Raw genomic sequence first — 6,709 nt, 5'->3', positions numbered from 1 at the left:
GCAGCACTGGACTGTTGCTAAGTGGTCCCAAGTACTTTTTTCTGATGAAAGCAAATTTTGCATGTCATTCGGAAATCAAGGTGCCAGAGTCTGGAGGAAGACTGGGGAGAAGGAAATGCCAAAATGCCTGAAGTCCAGTGTCAAGTACCCACAGTCAGTGATGGTGTGGGGTGCCATGTCAGCTGCTGGTGTTGGTCCACTGTGTTTCATCAAGGGCAGGGTCAATGCAGCTAGCTATCAGGAGATTTTGGAGCACTTCATGCTTCCATCGGCTGAAATGCTTTATGGAGATGAAGATTTCATTTTTCAGCACGACCTGGCACCTGCTCACAGTGCCAAAACCACTGGTAAATGGTTTACTGACCATGGTATTACTGTGCTCAATTGCCTGCCAACTCTCCTGACCTGAACCCCATAGAGAATCTGTGGGATATTGTGAAGAGAAAGTTGAGAGACGCAAGACCCAACACTGTGGATGAGCTTAAGGCCGCTATTGAAGCATCCTGGGCCTCCATAACATCTCAGCAGTGTCACAGGCTGATTGCCTCCATGCCACGCCGCATTGAAGCAGTCATTTCTGCCAAAGGATTCCCGACCAAGTATTGAGTGCATAACTGAACATTATTATTTGATGGTTTTTTTGTTTGTTATTAAAAAACACTTTTATTTGATTGGATGGGTGAAATATGCTAATTTATTGAGACAGGTTTTTTGGGTTATCAGGAGTTGTATGCCAAAATCATCAGTATTAAAACAATAAAAGACCTGACAAATTTCAGTTGGTGGATAATGAATCTATAATATATGAAAGTTTAATTGTAATCATTACATTATGGTAAATAATGAAATTTAACACTATATGCTAATTTTTTGAGAAGGACCTGTATCTACTAAGGATTTCTGAAGGGGTATCTTCATCTCAATCTTCATTAAAAAGAGCACCCCCAGCTTTGGAGGACTCCACATATCCAAACATTCCACAGACAGTCGATTAATTTCTATGAGGACTGTGTAATACTTCATTTCTCCTGCGGGTGTGCTACAGGGGAAAAGAACAGTTGATAAAGTGATCCCTCAGGTTATAGAGAATTGCTGGCGGTCACAGAATAGTAGCACTTATGTCAAATCTGTTTTCCTTCATCAGGGATTCCATTGGTCCATGGCCGGTCTTGGAAGTCTATCCCCCAAGTAAATTGCTTTATTGAAAGGCAAATAGTTCAATTTCCTTATTTAGACTTCTCAGCTCAAGTGTATCTAGATCAAAGAATTGTGGGACATTTGTGCTATATTGTCTCCCCCTTTCCAGGGGTTTTTAACTGTTCGTAGACCCCAAAATATAGACCCTATAAATGATCCTATATGTTTAGTTATATAGTGCCTAGATAATGAATGTCCCTGATATTTCTGAAAACAATCTATTGCCCCTTTAAAAGAATATATAACATGCAAGTATGAAAATTCACGTTCCGCTCATTGTTGCTAAATTTTTTTTTATACTTTTGTTAGTTTTCTGCATACGTCACGCCTTACATCTTTTGCACGGAAAAAAAAACACCTTTTCATTCAGAAAGTCGTGATTTATTCTGGATACAAATACTATTTTTCACCGTTGGAGCTCCTAAATTCCATATTACATGCCTTCCTTTACATGAATCTGCGTTTAGTAAGAATGAGATCTATTATTTTTTTATTATATGTTTAAGTATTCCTGTATTTATTTATTTTACTCACGTATATAGCGCCATTACTTCTGCAGCACTTTACAGACATTATTGGCTCTGTCAGCGTTATGTTGGGTTAGAATTGGAATTATTATTTGTGAATTGGTTGTTTTATTTCCCTTTTGTGTCTTTGATCCAACCTCCAATAGTTTCTCTTTTGGAATTTCCATAGTCTCCTTTTGTGGTGTTTTTTTTTGTTTTGTTTTTTTTTTTAAATAATTTTTTAATTTTCAAGTTTTCTATATTATACCCCAGGTTTACAAATTTCATTGCCATTATATCCGCCTCCGTTTCTTAGGTAAATTTAATGACTACAAAACTGAGGCGGATTTAATGGTCGCAAAATTTAACATTTACATTTTAAAAAAAAGAGTTAGAAACTCGGCTATTGAGTTGGTAGAAGGAACTCGCTTACATTTACAATGGAGATTTACATGTCGCGCCTTCAGTTCCCTGTTCCTGCTGTGGCCAATTTTTCTCTCCTTCCTGCAAGAGTCAGGACTTTTTATCTTTGCATCTACGTAGCTGAGTGACAACTTATTTTTGCAGGACAAGTTGTACTTGTGAATGACGTTTTGTTTTACCATGTAATAGACAAAAAGTTCTAAATGGGGTGAAATGGTGGAAAAAATAAATAAATCTTTGCAATTCCGTCATTAATCTTCGGGTTTTTATGATGTTCATTGTGCAATAAAAATTACCCGGCAACGTGATTTTTTTTAAAGTCAGAACGATTATGGTGATGCCAAACTTGTATAGTTTTATGGGGGTTTTATTATTTCAGTGGTGAAAAAATAGAGATATTTATTTAAGAAAAAATCTGTTTTGTGTCGCCATTTTCTGAGACCCATAATAACTGTTCTATTTATCGGATATATGACCTCGGATAAGTGCTTAGTTTCTGTGGTGTGCTCTGCCATTGTCATTGGCACTATTTTGGAGTATGTGATAGAGAAAAAATAAAAATCCCTAAGACCTCTCCATAGAGGAGATGAACTGAACATAGGATTAGACCTAGAAACAGAGGGACTAATTGAAACAAGGGAAATGAGAACGAGTGGTGACACCTCTAGCTCCATTGAAGCAGCAGCCCCCTGCAGTGTACAGATAATTAATAACAAAGAGAAAAAGAGTTTGTAGCCAGCTCACCGGTAAATCACCGCAGGTGCACGGAACTCCGCTGCAGGGAGACGATCCAATCATCAGAGAAACAAAAAAGTTGAGTTCCAGCTCCTTAAAACATGACGTTTATTATATCCAAATATAAAATCCAAATGTCCATGGTGTGCAACCTCCCACCGGTAAGTGCCTGGGATGACAGAGATAAACGGCTACGCGTTTCGATCGGAGTGATCTTTATCAAAGCCATACCTGGATCAGGCAGCTTCTCCTACTTATAAGGAGGCTCACCCAACCAGATCATTCATTTAAGTCACATGGCAATTTGACAGGTCCTTTCATCTAAAATCATTGTTCTATATGTAACAACATAACAAAAACAAAGGATTAAAATCACATTCAGCAATAATGTAACATAACTTCATGTCTTTTATTCAATCCTGTTGGGACGCAGGTGTTCAATTGGAAAATCCAATATGCTTCTCGTGTGAGAAGCCGGCGTCTAATGTCACCACCCCGACTGGGGGTATTAACCCGTTCAATGCCCTGAACCTGAAGAGTGACAGTGCTGCGTGCATGGTGCATAACAAAATGTTTGGATGCTGCTGATATATTCCTGTTATTATTCTGAGTGTTACCTATGTCATATAAATGTTCCCTGATACGTGTTTTCAATTTTCTGGACGTGCAGCCCACATACGACAGGTTACACTCTATACATTTGATTTTGTATACCACATTGCAAGAATTACAATTGATGTACTGCTTTATATCAAATTTGATAGTTTCATCCGCATTATAAAATGTCTTTTCAATACTAGCGAATTTACATGTGCTACAATTTCGTGTACCACACCTGAAAAATCCTGGATAATTTAACCAGGTTCTGATGGATTTATTTTTGGAGCAGAACAAGCTAGGGGCTATTTTATTACCAATGGTCGGGGCTCTTCTCGACACCACATTAATGCCAGAATTTAGTATGTTATACAGCTGCGGATTTTATATGCAGCAAGCCGGAGTGGCCATGGGTGCGAAATACTCTCCCTCCCTTGCTAATTTGGTTATGTCCTTCTGGGAGATGGAGTGTGTTTTTTCCGTGACCAATCCGTATTTGGAATATGTGGCGTGGTATGGCAGATACATTGATGATACGCTCATGATATGGGAGGGTGATGTGTCTGCCATACCGCGCTTCATGGAGTACCTGAATCAGAATGAGTACAATATTAGATTTACGCATAGGGCAGATAGTAAAAGTATATCATTTCTAGATCTGGAGCTCACGGGGCAAATAGATTCAAATATCGTCACCAGAACACATCACAAGCCAGTGAGGGGTAACACAATACTGCATGCCAAAAGCAGCCATAGCAGGCATACAATTAAATCAATTCCGGTAGGTGAGTTCACCAGGATTAAAAGGAATTGCAGTTCAGAAAAAGATCTCAAGGGTGAAATCGATCAAATAGCAAATAAATTAACATATCGACAATACCCTCAATGGACAATTAATCGGGCTAAAAAAATAGTAGCAGGAAAAGATCGCAAAGAACTAGTTACAGCACAAAAACATAGAAATTTACAAATGGAACAAAAGCCATACATATGCTTTCAATATAGCCCGCAGTTCGCTAGAATTAGAGATATTGTCAACAGATATTTACCTATTTTATATGAAGATCCGCAGCTGTATAACATACTAAATTCTGGCATTAATGTGGTGTCGAGAAGAGCCCCGACCATTGGTAATAAAATAGCCCCTAGCTTGTTCTGCTCCAAAAATAAATCCATCAGAACCTGGTTAAATTATCCAGGATTTTTCAGGTGTGGTACACGAAATTGTAGCACATGTAAATTCGCTAGTATTGAAAAGACATTTTATAATGCGGATGAAACTATCAAATTTGATATAAAGCAGTACATCAATTGTAATTCTTGCAATGTGGTATACAAAATCAAATGTATAGAGTGTAACCTGTCGTATGTGGGCTGCACGTCCAGAAAATTGAAAACACGTATCAGGGAACATTTATATGACATAGGTAACACTCAGAATAATAACAGGAATATATCAGCAGCATCCAAACATTTTGTTATGCACCATGCACGCAGCACTGTCACTCTTCAGGTTCAGGGCATTGAACGGGTTAATACCCCCAGTCGGGGTGGTGACATTAGACGCCGGCTTCTCACACGAGAAGCATATTGGATTTTCCAATTGAACACCTGCGTCCCAACAGGATTGAATAAAAGACATGAAGTTATGTTACATTATTGCTGAATGTGATTTTAATCCTTTGTTTTTGTTATGTTGTTACATATAGAACAATGATTTTAGATGAAAGGACTTGTCAAATTGCCATGTGACTTAAATGAATGATCTGGTTGGGTGAGCCTCCTTATAAGTAGGAGAAGCTGCCTGATCCAGGTATGGCTTTGATAAAGATCACTCCGATCGAAACGCGTAGCCGTTTATCTCTGTCATCCCAGGCACTTACCGGTGGGAGGTTGCACACCATGGACATTTGGATTTTATATTTGGATATAATAAACGTCATGTTTTAAGGAGCTGGAACTCAACTTTTTTGTTTCCCTACAGATAATTAAACAGGCGATCCTCTGGGAACCAGATACCAAATTTGGGATTCGTTTATGCAGAGGAGGAAAACTGCCTGTCCCAGGAAAGGGCTTCCTTTGATCAAATGATCTGTATCAGACCAGCAGGTGCCTGTGTACAGATATGAATTTTGGGGTTTGCATCCATCCGATATGTATGAGAGAGATTTTCAGAGTTTTAGCGAAGGGATGAACCGAACACATTCACTTACATCACTGGAGGCCCATTAGAACCCCTCCAACCTAATAACGCTCTAATGGATGGTGCTATCCTTGTCATATTTCATCTCTATATAAAGACAAAATTGCAACAATGAGCATCATGATAATATTTCTCGCCTGGAATTTCCAGGGGTGAAGATATTGTGTAAGTTGGGGATTGTGTAAAATTCTAACAGACCCCGCACATCCCACATAAAATGTTGTGATCTCTTTGTATTGCATGTTTTTGGGAAGCGATAACATTTATTTATTGCTATCGTGATTGCATAAGATTTTATCTGTGCAACATAATTCCAGAGAATACGAGCAAATAACAACCTGAAAGTATTCCTGATTTCCTGCTATGAATCGATGGTCATAAGAAGGAATTCAGGGCACAGCCAAAATATGCGATTCTTAATGGCCGACACGTCCAAGTTGCACCCAAAAAAGTTATACATTTGTCAAGATGCTAGACAAGACTGAGTGGCGTGAGAAAGAGGCAGCAATGCGAGACAGACACAAGACCTTACCGCCAGCGATCAATCTCTGCGAAAAAGCCAGAGCTTCTATCTGTTTCTTCTAGCAGCACTGCCCTAGACCACCAGGGATATAGACATGCAGGGGGGTTTAGACACCTAGTTTACGTCAATGCATTTATTTGTTGCCAAAATTCATTTTTGCAAGTGGGGTTTTTATTAAAAATGTTGCATTTTTGGCTTTTAAAGACTCTTTATATTCCTGAACATTCCACTATGCTGTGCTCTGTAGCCATAAATCAGCTGAGAGGAGCTCAGGAAATGACAGATAAAAGAGTTAGAAACTTAACTATGGGGCTGTTAGAATGAACTCACTGACAGATTCCCACCTAACCCAATCCTGCAGACAGAAATAGTGCAGCATAGAGGCTGTAGAAGGCAGACAGTGAACATTTTTTTTTTTCATGAAACCCAATTACAAACATTATGCATAGCTAAAAATACACACATTAAGCAAGAAAATAAAAATTGTGATCCCTAGCGTAATATTGGTGGAAACTGCTAAATGAT

The sequence above is a fragment of the Ranitomeya imitator genome, chromosome 7, assembly GCF_032444005.1.
Source record: "Ranitomeya imitator isolate aRanImi1 chromosome 7, aRanImi1.pri, whole genome shotgun sequence".
NCBI classification, from domain to species: domain Eukaryota; kingdom Metazoa; phylum Chordata; class Amphibia; order Anura; family Dendrobatidae; genus Ranitomeya; species Ranitomeya imitator.
Note: the sequence above shows the minus strand (reverse complement) of the source record.